At 42.2% G+C, this 15,392-nt stretch overlaps 3 non-coding genes across 3 annotated transcripts; 2 read left to right on the top strand and 1 right to left on the bottom strand.

The window, feature by feature from the left end:
* The first annotated feature begins 5,111 nt into the window (after positions 1-5,111).
* Trnag-gcc (transfer RNA glycine (anticodon GCC)) lies at positions 5,112-5,182 on the top strand. Its single transcript has one exon. It is a non-coding gene; the product is annotated as a tRNA-Gly (tRNA).
* Positions 5,183-7,029: 1,847 nt separating this feature from the next.
* Trnag-ucc (transfer RNA glycine (anticodon UCC)) lies at positions 7,030-7,110 on the top strand. The gene is given in 2 exon segments: positions 7,030-7,066; positions 7,076-7,110. It is a non-coding gene; the product is annotated as a tRNA-Gly (tRNA).
* A 202-nt stretch (positions 7,111-7,312) lies between these two features.
* Positions 7,313-7,384, bottom strand: Trnae-cuc (transfer RNA glutamic acid (anticodon CUC)). The gene has a single exon. It is a non-coding gene; the product is annotated as a tRNA-Glu (tRNA).
* Between the last annotated feature and the right edge of the window lie 8,008 nt (positions 7,385-15,392).

Raw genomic sequence — 15,392 nt, 5'->3', positions numbered from 1 at the left:
ACCATTTGTCATTGAAGTAGTCACCGTGTTTATCGTTAGTGAATCTGTTCCTTCCGACCGCCTTGAACTAAATTGCAGGAAACTTGTGTAGTGTGGTCCAATAGTTTGAGTGACAAACACTGTCTCTCGTGCTATCTCAGACTCCACACGCTGATTAACACTTGCAAATACTGATCATTAATACAAGGTAATTCTACTCGCTGCATACAACAGCGAAGTCGCAACTCTACGAACTTCTGAGTTCCCCTGATTTCGAGCTACGAAACATTTTGGTCCTTCGAGCCGGAGCTCATCAGCAGAAGTTTGTCGTATTACTACCAGCAACCTAGAGCTGGTTGGCTCACGGACTAGGAGGCGGTGAAGCCGCCTATATGGAAGCATTGCGTCGCTTAAAGCAATCTTGCGGTTGTTGAGATCTGATGAGAGCCGCGCACCTCCAGGCGATTGACCGGTTGGAATTGAAGAACGACCCAATCGGATTCAAACGTTTCGCTGAGAAGATGAGGTCGCATTTGTTCGAACTCAGCAGGATTGGAGAGACCTATGCACCGGACCTGATTGAAAAGGTTTGTCTGCGCCTCCAATTTCCAGATAGACTAGCCTGGAATGACGGACGGCTGGGAGGATTGGAAACAAGGAGCCTGGACATCTTCGGCACATGGTTGAGTCATAGAGCAGCGGCTTATCAGAACGCCTACAGCATCGCAGCAGAGCAGCTTCATAGCTCTGTACCCAAGTTCGGTAGTCGTCATCAAGCCCACAGTCATCAAACCTCCTCCAACCGGAAAACGGATTACCCTTCTTCTCCCTTTAAAGGCGCTTCCAGTCTTTTCTGCTTTAAATGTGAAGGCGACCACAAGCTGGAGAACTGTGGAGACTTCAAGTCGTTGGCAGTGGGAGAGAGAGTGACTTTTTGTGCCAAACATAGATTGTGCTTCGGTTGCTTTGGTACCAAGCACTCCGCCAGGTTCTGTGCCCAGAAGAGACCCTGCAAGTTTTCCGAATGCCGTCTCTATCACCACGGGCTCCTCCACGACTCCTCCAGAGGATTTAGTAACCCGCAAGCAGAGTCATCCAGAACGACCATGGTGCAAACAGGAAGGCAAAGGCCTTGCAGAGTAGCCATGGGTATGATGCGGCTTAAGATCTTGGACCGCGACGGAAACGCAGTGATGGCCAATGTGTTCATCGACGAAGGCAGCGACTCTACCTTGATCCGACGAGGATTCGCGAAGATTCTCAAGATCGTTGGGGTCCGTCAAATCGTAACCGTGGATGGCGTCGGGAGTGTAGTGAATCGCTATGCATCTAAACGCTTGAATTTCCAGATCAGCACCGCTTCCGGCAAGATACTGAATCTCTCTTGCTCCACTCTTCCCACCGTCGCCAGTGCTACCCCTGTGACAGATTGGGCGACCCTTCAGTTGCGCTGGGCGCATCTTGCAGATCTTCCAGTCACGAAGTCCGGCGGGAGAGTAGACATTCTAATTGGCACCGATTACTCTCACCTTTTGGTTCCTCTCGAATCTAGGGTCGGCCGAGACTATGAGTCTACCGCCACCAGGAGTCGTTTGGGTTGGCTTATTCGAGGCGTCGTTCAAAATGACGCCATCATTGCTGCTGTGCGCACGCACAAGATCACTAGCTCTACACATCTCGAAGAGTTAACAGTGGCATTTCGCCAGTTTTGTGATACCGAAAATTTCGGGATGGAATGCAAATTGGTAGGCATGTCCGCAGACGAACGACAAGCCCTTGCCATTTTGGAAGCTGGGACCCGAAAATTGGAGCTAGGATATGAGGTTCCTATCACTTGGCGGACAGGCGAACCAACCTCGTCTGCAATCGTCTGAAGGCCCAACAGCGTCTTCGGGGTCTTTTAAAGTGGTTCGACAGAGATCCGGCATTCGAAACCGATTATCGAGTCGCTATGAAGAAGACGATCGACAAGGGCTATGCCTCCATACTTTCCGAAAAGGAAACTGTTTCAGCAAGATATTTCCTAGCTCACCACGGCGTCTACAAGGGTCCTAAGCTTCGTGTCGTGTTCGATGCCGCCGTCCGTTCCATGGGAAGTCTTTGAACGACGAAATTCTCAGCGGTCCAGCTCTTCAACCTTCTCTTCCAGCCGTCTTAACCCAATTCAGAGAAGGAGCCGTAGCGTGGGCGTCAGACGTAGAAGCAATGTTTAGTCGCTACCGACTTAATCCCTCCGACGCTGAATATTTCTGCTTTCTGTAGCAGGATCTTGCGGCTTCCAAAGCTCTAGTGTGCCGGATGAATCGCTTACCCTTCGGTGCTACGTGTTCTCCATTTATCGCCATCCACACCATTCGACGGGCCGCTATGGATGCAGAGGTAGGAGAAGAAGTCGTCAACGCTGTCAAGACGAAGATGTACGTCCACGATTATTTGGGATCAGCCACAACGGTCGACGAAGCCGTAAAGGAGGCTGCAACCGTAAGAAAAGCATTGGCTGCAGCTGATTTACATTTCCAGAAGTGGATCTCAAACTCTGTCGATTTCGTTCGGGAGATGCACGGGAAAGATGGGCCATCAGTATGTCCGGCGTCAGATTTGCAGCTGACGGATAGTGGGAGTGAAAAAGTGCTTGGAGTGGTTTGGAGCTTTCGGGACGATGACGGACAAGATCGTGTAAAGCAGTGGAAGCGGATCAAGCAGGGGATGATCAGCAACACTTCCAGGCGATACGGGAACTTTGTGCTGAAGGAAGGCTTGTTGTACCTGAGAATGATCAGGTTCGGACAAGAATTTGACCGGCTCTCGATGAGCCTACGGCGGGGCACCTAGGGCAAGCAAGAACTCTGGAGAGGGCTCGGCAGAGGTCTTACTGGCCGAAGATGGATAGAGCAGTGACCCGGTATGTCAAGGCATGTAAAAGTTGCCAGACACGGAAGCCGGATCATGGGAAGAAGAAAGGACGCATGGAGATCACGCAAGTGGGAGGACCATTCGAGAGGATCGGGATAAACGTCCTCGTTCCATTCCCGCGATCACGAAGCGGGAATAAAAACTTGATCGTTGCCATTGACTACCTTACTAAGTGGGTAGAAGCGAGGGCCATACCGGATTCCACGGCTCTGCAAATAGCAAAATTCTTCGTCGAGGAAATTGTGTTGCGGCATGGATTTCCGCGAGAGCTGACGTCCGACCAAGGGAAGTGTTTCACAGCAGAAGTAGCCCGTGAGGTGTTCGCCCTTCTTTGACTTTCCCATCGGATGTCCGTACCTTACCACCAACAGGCCAACGGTCTTGTGGAGCGACAAAACAAGACGCTGGCGACCATGCTGGCGATGTATGTGGACGAAAATCACGAGGACTGGGATGAATTCCTCGGGTTTGTCACCTTTGCCTACAACTCGGCGCGCCAAGATAGCACCAATCACACACCATTCATGCCGGTGTATTAGTAATTCCGAGGGACCTGCTAGTGGCGACGGGGCCGAATCAAACAAAGCTTGCCGACCCAAAGGAGCTGATGAAGGCGTTGTCTAATTTGAGGGAAGAGGTCAGAGATAGACTGGCCCTGGTGAAGCAGCGGTGCAGCAGCCAGTAGTCTCAGTATGACACCAGAGTCAGTGAGGCACCGGTATACGAACCCGGTGACCTGGTGTTAATCTTCTGGCCGCAGAGGAAGAAAGGTCTCGCTGAAAAGTTACTGCACCAGTACGTAGGCCCTTTCAAGGTGATCAGGCAGATCACTGAACTGAACTACAAACTTCGAAAGCCTACTGGGAAGAGAACCATTGTGGTCCATGTTTCTCAAATGATGAGGTTTGTTATAGAGTCGGATGACGAATCCGATGGCGTGGTGGAAGCTGAGACCGTGACGCGTGCCGACACCAGCGAGGGACCACCAGAAGGCGATACCACGGCAGTGGCCGAGGAACCGGAGGCAACGATGGAACCGGAGGCGGCGGTGCGTACTGGCACGAGTCCTGAGAGATCGCTGGAAAGCGACACCGCGGCAGTGGTTGGACAACCCGAGACGAAAGGCGCAAGGAGAAAGGCGAAGCGCCGACCACTGGAATTGATAGAGGAGGAAGATTTTGGCGAAGGCCTACAAGTGGAAGAGGAGCCAAGGCCTGGGGTTCAAGAGGAGGTGGAACCGCCACCGGGGCGTCCGATCCGACAAAGACGGGCACAAGGATGAATGAAGAACATGCTGGTTTTATCAGTGATCTGTACCATTGGACAGATGGTCCAAGCGCATGAAATGAAAGGCAAGTTCGTGGTGACAGAAGGAGCTGTTTTTCATCCAGAGGGAACCCTAGCGTTAGGCGATTCCGAATGGATCGTCATTTACGACGTACCGACGAAACGCACAGAGCAGGTGATTAAGCGAATAACCAACTGGGTGGATGAGATGTTACGAGCTTTCGACAAAGTTGTGATGGGGAATTTTCCAATGGAAGTAAAGCCATTTTTAGAAGAACCTGCGTTCGACTTAGTCGAGATCAAAACAAGAGCAGAGCGCCGACGACAGGAGTTCAGAGAGCTAGAGAGAGCCCTGAAGGGCGATGGTACTCGGCAGAAGCGCGGGCTGTTCGACGCTGGAGGCAAAGTACTTAGCTGGTTATTTGGGACAACTACCACCCAGGAACTAGAATCGGTGCATTCAAGGCTCGATTCGTACCACAAGAAGGGCCTGGAAGTAGAACATCTTCTTCAGGAGCAAGCAACCCTCCTGAATGTCATGTTGTGACACCTGGCGGAACATGAAGCGGAAACAGACAGCTTGATGGCGGCGTGGGGACAGATGCGCCGCGAACAAGCTCAGATGAGAAAGGTCTTCAACGAGAGCTGGACACACCTGTCGAGAGAATTGCTTTATCTCAAAGAGTGGCGCGATCAATCGAGAAAGCTAATCGCGCATTGGACTGGACGGCGGAGGTCCTGCACGGCTGGCAGCCTGGGCTGGCGGACGCAGCAATAGGGAAGTTGTCACCTCTGATGTGTCCCCCGAATGTACTGACCCAAGCATTAGAGTCCGTTCGACAGGCGTTATCACAAGGATGGGGACTGGCACATTCAGGCATTTTAATTTATCTTTAACGAATGCAATTGATAAAAGAAGAATTATATATTCAGCATCGATGGTTCAGTGGTAGAATGCTCGCCTGCCACGCGGGCGGCCCGGGTTCGATTCCCGGTCGATGCATGTTGTGTCTAAAATTGACCCTTAGCACCCGTAGCAGATACAAGTTGTGCATGATCTGTTATCATAGTTCATCAATTAAGTAACCGTTACGTCATCACATTCGGGAACCGCGGGTAATTCCTGACATGGTATTGGCAAGATTCTCGTCTCTGAATAGAATCAAACGTTTTGCTAGCTCTCTAACAGCTTGCGCATTTTAATATACATTTTACAATAAAAGCATTGATAAATGTATTTAGTCACGTATTTTTACACGCCCTTAAAATATGAGTAGTATTTACCTAGACTTGTCTGCCTCGTTTGTCGTTGCAGCATACATTCACAAACAAAAACTTCAATAAGCCGTTTGTTCTCGACATGATTTGAACACGCAACCTCCTGATCTGGAGTCAGGCGCGCTACCATTGCGCTATGAAATCCTACAACAGTGATGGTGTTATAGTATGCACTAATTCAATAAGTTGAATGCATATATCACGTATTCCATCCAATTAAATTGATCAAGAACGGCAATTTAACATTGAAATTGATTGGTAAGATGATTTAATTTCATTTTTAAGAGTAATTAGATTTTGAAGATTATTTAGGTTTTAAGTGAATAATTCGTTAAGTTTGTGAGGTTCTTTTAAGTAATGATCAACATGTGTGGTAAATATTGAAGAAACGTCACAGTGACGTTAAGCGGCAACCTTGGTTAACACACGTAATTATGATTAACTTATTCCAGGTATACTTGGCAGACGTTTTCTGTGCTTTCCAATACCGCAGAAGCAAATGCACATCGACAGTTCAACAGACTCTTTCCCATTAAAAGTGTGGTTGCTAAAGCACCTGTGGTGATAAAGTTGTTATTGGTTGAAGGTTCAAAGAAAACCAAGGCGTCTCGTGCTGTTAGGAAAAATCATTTCCTAATATTTGGCATCGATGCTTTTGTCCCAGTGTGCTATTGATGCATTTTAGTAACACAACAGTTACAAATGCTACGTAAGCCATAACTGGGACTCCGTAATACAGCGATCAGTTTCGTATAGCAGAGTGGCGCAGCGCAAGCGTGGGCAGCCCATTACCCAGAGGTCCGTAGATCGAATCTACGCTCTGCTATGTACGGATAGCTATTAAGTTATATGTAATACAATAACGTAAACAAAAATATTGTTTATTCCGTAGCCATTGAAATAGGCATTTTAATTTATCTTTAATGTATGCAATTGATAAAAGAAGAATTATATAAACAGCATCGATGGTTCAGTGGTTATGACATAATTTTATTTTCCTTACTGGAACAACCGTATATGGCACATGTAACGTAAGAAGGGCATAGACTGACATAAAGAATATTGCACATAAAACAGATATACAAGTAGATCATAGGATTACATACATGAAAACGCTATGAAATGTAAAATATAAAAAGTATAAAGTATACAAAATAGAAAATAGAACACAGAATACAATACACTTCAGAGTACAGTTTTCAATACTATTTACAGAGCGTTAAACGGAGATAGCGTGTTATATTTCTGTGTCGGGATCACTTATTGCAGCCAGGTCTTCTTTTACCATCTCTATAGATCCTTTAATCGCCACCAATCTGGATTTTTTCCTGAATGGCGACCAGCTGCGTTGGTCAACACCTAGAGGAGATCGGATGTCGTCGTTCCGTGGATACCAAGAACCCAGGAAACCAAGCACTAGTGGTAGCACTTGTCCAATGGTTGCCTTCCAAGCAATTGATCCGAGTACGATTCTCGGTCATCGCAGAAAATTAAAAATTTGTTTGGTGAATTTCTTTAGGGCGTTGTCATTATGAAATGGATTTGTGATACAAGTCTTTTGATCAATATTAGGCGATGGTGGTATAGTGGTTAGCATGGCTGCCTTCCGCAGCCATGCTGCAGTCGACCCGAGTTCGATTCTCGGCCATCGCACACTATTAAATATCTAATTAGAGAAATCAGTAACAACTGTCAACTGTTGTCCAAAGTTACACAAAGGCAGAGAAAAGAAATGAAAAATCTAAGAGGAAAATAGAGTATTATGTTGTGCGAATTACGAATTTGCAATAATGTCGAATATTCATAGAAATACGTCTATGAGTTATATAGTATTAATTAAGAAATCTTATAGTCATTCCCATACCGGGAATTGAACTCGGGCCTCCTGGGTGAGAGCCAGGTATCCTAACCACTAGACAATATGGGATTAGTCTATGTTATTGTTGCACTAATCTGCATAATTTAACAATAACGCGCTTTTCCCCCTAGAGGGTAATCATGGGATCTACGGAAACGGTATGTGTCCAATTCCACTACGGTGCACCAAACCCCGAAGACGAGGAAAACCCTCTCTCCACGTATTTACCTCTTACCCAGTAGATTAGTGGTATTACTACAAAACGTCGTCCTGAGCAGACGTGTTTTTCCTGAATAAAATAGGATAAAATAGGAATTCTTGATGAAATAACCCCGATTATGTCGGATAAAATGTAAATATATTATCGGGGTCTAATGTAAGCAGATCTAAAATCCAGGTGCTCAGAAAAAACACGTCTGCTCAGGACGTCAAGTCCCATATTGTCTAGTGGTTAGGATACCTGGCTCTCACCCAGAAGGCCCGGGTTAATTTTTTTTAAATTTTTGGTGCCAACAGCATCCCGTATTCCCAAGCGGTCACCCATCTACGTACTTTTTTTCTTCAGGCAATAGATGGCTCTACTTTACTTCAACTGTTCTGCGGCTTAACTAAACACTAAAAAGCTAATGTCATCTGGCCCTTTTTTTATATTACCTTGTTTGTTTGTATTTCTTAATTATCTTTAAAACCATAAATTAAAATTTGGATTATTTTCTATTTGTTTTTCTTCTAATTTTAAAGAGGTAATAAATTCATTCATAAAATTTTCCTTTTTCCTTTTTTCCCACAAGATAATGCTTAGGTTTGCTGCTAAAGAAATTGCTTTATTTTGCTTTTGTTTTGTAGTTTTGGGGAAATCTAATAAATATAGTTGTTTTAAATTTGGGCAAAATTTGTTTTCGTATATTCTTGAAATGCATCTTTGAATGAACTTAACTGCTGGTTTAGTTACTTTACATTGAAATAAGTGTTATATTGTTTCTATTTCTTCACATCGGTCACAGGTAGATGATGTTATTTGGTTACATTTCATTAATCTATCTTTGGTTTGGAGTACATTATGGATTTGCATAAAAAGATGTTCTTTTTGCAAAGGTGATCAAAATTTTTGTGCTAGTGCTTTAAAACCTGGTCTAAAATTAGTATTTGGAATTTTTGTAATTATCTTTGGGTTTTTTTTAACTTCATTGATTAGTATAAGGTATATTTCTTTGGTTTTAATTTCCTGGGGTAATATTTTTTTTTGTTCTATTTTGTGAATATCTTCCACAACATTTTTTAAAAATAAAGGAGGTTATCACAGCTTGGTCCAGGTGTAATGTCTATAATTTTTCTCAGTTTAAATCCTAACCAGTAACTACGCATTTTCCCATTTTTGCTTTTGGGATTTTTTCATTAAGTGAACAATCAGGTTTTCTAAAAAGAGGGAACGATATTTCATTTGAACATTGCTTATGTTTAATCCTCCTTCATCGGTTGTAAGGTAAAGCTCGTCTTTTGCTAATCTTTCAAATTTGTGCTGCCAAATAGAATTTTGTCCTATTTGCTGGATCTTCTCCGTGTGCTCCCTAGGTATAGGTAAAATATTTGCCAGGTGAAAGGATTTTGGAGAAATAAAAGTGTTAAAAAAGATTGCTTTTTGTTGTATAGTTAAAAGCCTATTGAAAGTGTTATGTAAGCTTTGTTTTATTTTCCCTAATATAAATTTAGAGTTCTGTACTATTGTTGTTTCAATGTCTCGGTACCAAGTGATTCCTAACATTTTTATCGATTCTGCAGCTTTTATCCATGTTACTGGTTTTTCCCCATGCTTCCCTCATGCTCCTAATTCTAACATATTCGACTTATTTTTATTTATTTTAGAATTGGTTGCCTCCTCAAATTCCGTAACACATTCTTCTAGTTCTTTCAGTTCATCATAGTTGTTAATAAAAATTGTTACATCTACGAAAGCGGTTATTTGATGACTAGATTTTGCAATATACACGGGTTTTACGTTAGCTTTGAGATGTTTTAAAAAAAGTTCAATAAAAATTATGTACAAATGCATTGCTAAAGGACATCCCTGCCTTACTCCTCTTTTTAGTTCAATTTTTTCTCCAAATTTCCCATTTACAAATGCTATGCTTATTGAATTTTCGTTTAAAATTTGTATATATTTAATAAATAAATCTTGAAAACCCATATTATTCATAGCTTCATATAAAAAAATTCTGTCTACCATATCGTAAGTCTTCTCAAAGTCCAGACTTACTATTGCTGCTGCACTTGGCTTATGTTTACTTACAACCAGTTTTGTGTTTTTTCTACTGGTATTTTCATCTGAAAACCATTCAGTTATATTTCTGTATGTTGTTAGATTCTGGGTCATATTTCTATTGTTTATTCTACCGGTTTGTTCATGACTTATTAGTTGCGGTAAAATATTTTTTAGTCTTCTTGTCAAATTTTTGCTAAAATTTTATAGTCACAGCATAAGAGAGTGATTGGTCTCCAATTACTAAGTGATTTTCTGTTTCCACCTTTGTGTATCAGTGTCAACAAGTGTCACAAATCCATTTCATAATGACAACGCCCTAAAGAAATTCACCAATCAAATGTTTAATTTTCTGCGATGGCCGAGAATCGAACTCGGATCGACTGCTTGGAAGGCAACCATTGGACAAGTGCTACCACTAGGGCTTGGCTCCCTGGGTTCTTGGTATCCACGGAACGACGACATCCGATCTCCTCTAGGTATTGACCAACGCAGCTGGTCGCCATTCAGGAGAAAATCCAGATTGGCGGCGGTTAAAGGATCCATGGAGATGGTAAAAGAACACCTGGCTGCAATAAGTGATCCCGACACACAAATATAACACGCTATCTCCGTTTAACACGCTCTGTAAATAGTAAAGAAAACGATACTCTGAAGTGTATTGTATTCTGTGTTCTATTTTCTATTTTGTATACTTTATACTTTTTATATTTTACATTTCATAGCGTTTTCATGTATGTAATCTTATGATCTACTTGGATATCTGTTTTATGTGCAATATTCTTATGTCAGTCTATGCCCTTCTTACGTTACATGTGCCATATACGGTTGTTCCAATAAGGAAAACAAAATTATGTCATAACCACTGAACCATCGATGCTGTTTATATAATTCTTCTTTTATCAATTGCATACATTAAAGATAAATTAAAATGCCTATTTATATGGCTACGGAATAAACAATATTTTTTTTTACGTTATTGTGTTACGTATAACTTAATAGCTATCCATTGTTAGCAGAGCATAGTTTCGATCTACGGACCTCTGCGTTATGGGCCCAGCACACTTCCGCTGCGCCCCTCTGCTATACGAAACTGATCGCTGTATTACGGAGTCCCAGTTATGGCTTACGTAGCATTTGTAACTGTTGTGTTACTAAAATGCATAAATAGCAGGCTGGGACAAAAGCATCGATGCCAAATATTAGGAAATCATTTTTCCTAACAGCACGAGCCGCCTTGGTTTTCTTTGAACCTTCAACCAATAACAACTTTATCACCACCGGTGCTTTAGCAACCACACTTTTAATGGGAAATAGTCTGTTGAACGGAATAATAAAACTTGTTCCTTCCCCTAAAAAGTTAAGAAAAAGAATTGAAGGTGATTTGAATAAAGTTGCTGGTGTATTGTCTTCTTTCTTTTCGTCTTTTATTCTTGCTTTTCTTTCGACCCGGTATTTCAGCTTTGTTAATTATGGCTTTTTCGTTTTTCTCGCGGCGGTATTGAAGTTGTTCTTTTCTTCCAGTCTTGGTCAGGGAATTACTGTTATGTTTTTGTTCCCATTTTTGGAATATTGCTCGCGCTCTATTACTGCATGTTTTTGAATCAGCCGTGGGTCCATGGGAGTCTTTTATCTTTGCGTCTGCTCCGTGTAGCAGTAATATTTCGATCATGTCGATTCTGTTGAATCCGGCTGCTACGTGTAAGGCGGTTTCACCTGAGTCGTCTTGTTGGTTGATGTTGATGATTCTTATTGCGCAAATATGGATGGCAAGATCTTCCAGGCCATATTCGTCTAGATGGTGCAAAACGGTTGTTCCATCTGGTCTTGTAATGTTGATGTTAGTTGGTGTCCATATTAACCTCGCACATTCTTGGTTTTCGTGTGAGATTGCCAACATTAATGGAGTTTCTCCGTTGTAGTTGCGAGCTGTAAATTCGCAGTTGTTATGCTTTAGGATTCGTTGTAACAGTAGATCATTTTCGGCTGCTGCGATATGGCCAATTGTTTTTCCGTGATAGAGTATCTCTGGGTCCAATCTGAAGGATAGTAAGAGAGCGGTAATGTCGTACCTACATCTTCGTACGCTTGTGTGGAGTAGCGTCTGTTCCTCTTCGAATCTTTCATTGAGGAATGTGGCCATCTTCTGTCTTGGCCAACCCTGTTACGTTTTGAACTTATTTTGGATGCACCTTCTTATTACCTGCATTGGGGCTCCCATCATCGTTAATGAAAGTTTACCGTTTTCTAAGTCTATCATGGCTTGTCTTCGCAGTTGGATTTATTCTGCTCGGGCTGCTGATATGGATGTTATCGTTTTCATCCGACAGTTTTTACATGCTTCTGTTTCCCTCTGTTGGTCGTCCGGCTTGTTCCGTTTTTGGGGAGGTTCACACTGAAGATAGGTGTCACTGTCATATCCTAATATAAAATTAACACTGTAGTCACTTTCCATATCGGGTGCTATTCCACTATACGCCGTTAATCCCTCGTTCTCATCATCACTTGATTCACTCCTGTCTTTCAGTTTTTCCATATTTCCGTAAAAATCGTTCTTCTCTGTTTCTATTGCGTTCCATCCCATGTATTGCACTAATTGCGTGTTTCCATCCGCACTTTTCGCACTTTCTTTTGCTCTGCAGTCCTGTTGACTATCCTCACTTTCGGTATCGCTAATAGTGATTAGCTCGTATACCCTCTTCGTCTCCTGATGGATGATGGTTACTTCCATTTTGTTATCCTGAGCGTTGTTGTTATAGGCCGTTTTGAGATGAATTGTTGGTTTGTAATGTGCACTTTGGTTTGCGAAACTTTGTTGGAGTTATGCCGTTGAGACACTGGGAAGAGTTAAGTTTTCGCATTTTGCAAAATCTTGCTTATTCAAATATCTTTATGTTGCTTTTTTTTCCTCATATGTTCTTGTTTCTCTGTTCTTAATTTGATAACAGGTTTGTCTTGCATTTAATATGTCCCATTTTCTGTTTTATACTCTTTTTGGGTGAAATTGTTGTCCACGTCTTGTGTTGCGCTGACATTTGGATTTACCGCAGGGTGAATCGACGAATATCCTGTTTGTTTTCGAACTTTCTTTATTACTTTTTAGTCATTGTTATTTTCTTATGGGGGTCTTGTGTTTTTTTTATTCTTCTTCGTGAGCTAGTTTTTTTCGTTCCTTTATAGAATACACTGCTTGTTTCATTGTTCTGTTTGTTATTTCGTCTTTCATGGAGGTATTCGACTATGTGTACATTTTTCATTATCGATCACAGATCGATATGGCATTGTCTGGGCTTGGTGACGCGATTTTTTCTACTCCTTCAAGCCTTTCCTTGAGACTTCGCGTACAAGATCGGAGCCTCTTCTTCGGTTTGTTTTGGCTGGCCTTTAAAATGTCGGGTTTGGCGCCGCGGGATTTTGGGTACAAACGTCCGGGGCTGAACGATTACTATTATTTGTAAGTGTGGTTTTACTTTATTTATTTATAAACATTTTTTTTTTAAAGGAATCATTTAGGGTATGCGCTCTATCGCGACGTTTACCCACTTAAATTCGCCGTTTTCTTTGGTGGCTAGAGTCGAGTAATGATATTTATCATCCCACCCCAACATCTTCTCGTTTTATGCGAGAGTGTCTTCAGGAAGAGAGTGACGATCGCCTGGCCATCACAAGTGCGTCGCAAATCTACAACTATCTTATTTATGGCGTTCCTGTTCCCAAATGTGATTCCACGGATGGATGATTTTATTTTCCGGTGTTTGTGTTATTACTTTTTTTATTATTGATTTTTTTTTTGATTTTGTAGATAAGGTGTTAGTTCGGAATACAATATTGTTATTTGAGTTTGTTTCTTTATCTGTTTTTACTATAAAGTTTCAAGTAGTGGATAATGGTAAGTGAGTTAGTTGCTGGAATGGGGAAAAGTATCTGGTTTTGTAAACAATTTATTTTTTTTTTCGATTTGGTGGATTCAAAAAAATAATCAACTTAATTGTTGAGCTTTTAAATGCTGGTAAGTACGTTATTTACTGCGGGCTGCTAATTTAGTATAAAATTAACTAACTTGTCAAGGGCTACGTTTAGTGGCTACTTTTAATTTCAATGACCTTGGGAATTTTACTTTTTGGCTGAATTACTGCTGTCTGTTTCTGACATGCAACGACATAGGTCTTCCCAAACCATGCCATACCCGACGACGTAAGTACACATGGTGTGTTTTCCTGTACATCGTTTGCGTGTGTCAGTTTCTTTGATAAATGGGTAGATTAATGAATTTGGTGCACTTGGTCGGGGAGGGCGCATTTGACCTTGTGTTTCTGTTGTCAGTTGTGCGGGGGCGGACGTGCTTATGAACGGTTGTTCGATGGCTATGTCTGAATGGTAATTTGTTTCTCGTCCCGGTATCATTGATGCGAGTTCGTGTCCTTCCTCTATGCCATCGTCTTATCTTCTTGTAAATTTCCGGTTTCTGCAGATATGTTCTTTAATCTTCGAGACGGGGTTGCAAATGAAGAAGATCCGTAAGCATACGAGGAATAGCACAAATCCAATCGCTGATAGACCAATTATTTTCAATTTGTCCAACCATGAGAACATGTGGCCTATTTGATTATCTTGTTGTTCTGACATCACAATATCTCCAACAGAATTGGAATTTCCTTCTTGCATTCTGCCTACTAGGTCATTCAGGATATTTAATTGTTCCATCTCCATTGTCTCGTGTGCTGGATGACTTTTCAGCGAGAAGTCGAAATCATTAAGGTGGAGTTCTTCAAATTCTGTAATGAGGTCTAGATTAGGCATGTGAATGCTAGGTTTCTGGCGTATCCAATCTCCTGTTGTAGAGTTGTGTTCCCAGATGTGTGGATTTCCATTCAAATTCACTAACGGTGTTTTCCAAAAACAATCGGAAAATGGATGAATTGACCATCCATCTGTTCCGATCGTACAGTTCTTTCCTTCGTAAGTAAAGAACGGTTGAAATCCACATTTTGTTTCATTTGCTGATATAAAAATTCTGTTGGCTTCGGATTGCTGAAGTGTCATTGCTTGACCGAAGCCTTGTAGTCTCGTGCAGAGAGGTAAACCTACTGCTGCTGCGGCCAAAATTCCGTTGGTTTGAGCTAATATAACAGCCTGCGTTCTTTTGATTGCCGATAGTTGACAATAAACATTTCGAATTTCTTTTGCGAGTTTGTTCTCGTGTTCCGTTTCAATGCTGATTTTATATCGGTCGTGCATCTTATTTATTTCATATTTAACCTTGTCGTTGAATTCTTCGATGTTTTTAGGTAGACCGCTTTCCAAATTTTCATTAATTAATGACTCTTCAGTTTTCTGATCCATTAACAGGGACTCTGCTGGCGGTAAATTTTGAATATTGTTCTCCTCGATGGCCTGAATTTGATTTTCTTCTGCTGTAGACGTTTTTTCTGTTGTAGTTAATGGGGTCATTCTGGCTGTCTGTGTTGACGATTGTGGGGTCATTGGACTCTCTTTCACTGTCGTCGTACTTTGCGTAGTTGTGCTTGGTTGGTGCGTTGTTGTTGAAGCTGTTGTTGTGGAGCTCGTCGTAGTGGGCGTTGTTTTCGTTGACGTACGCCTAGTAGTTGTAGTGGTTGTTGAAGTCGAAGTTATTTAACAGTTGTCGTAGTCCTAGTAGTAGTGGTAGGTTTAGTGCTTGTTGACGTGATCATTGGCTTTGTAGTTGCTGGGGGTTTTGTTGAAGTTGACGTCATACTGGGCTTAGTTGTAATTTTATGCGTTGTTGTGGGTTTGTTTGTTGCTGTGTTTGTAACTGGCCTAATTGTAGTCGTAGTTTTT

This window comes from Daphnia carinata, chromosome 7 (assembly GCF_022539665.2).
Source record: "Daphnia carinata strain CSIRO-1 chromosome 7, CSIRO_AGI_Dcar_HiC_V3, whole genome shotgun sequence".
Lineage (NCBI taxonomy): Eukaryota > Metazoa > Arthropoda > Branchiopoda > Diplostraca > Daphniidae > Daphnia > Daphnia carinata.
This window is presented reverse-complemented; position numbering and strand designations above follow the sequence as displayed.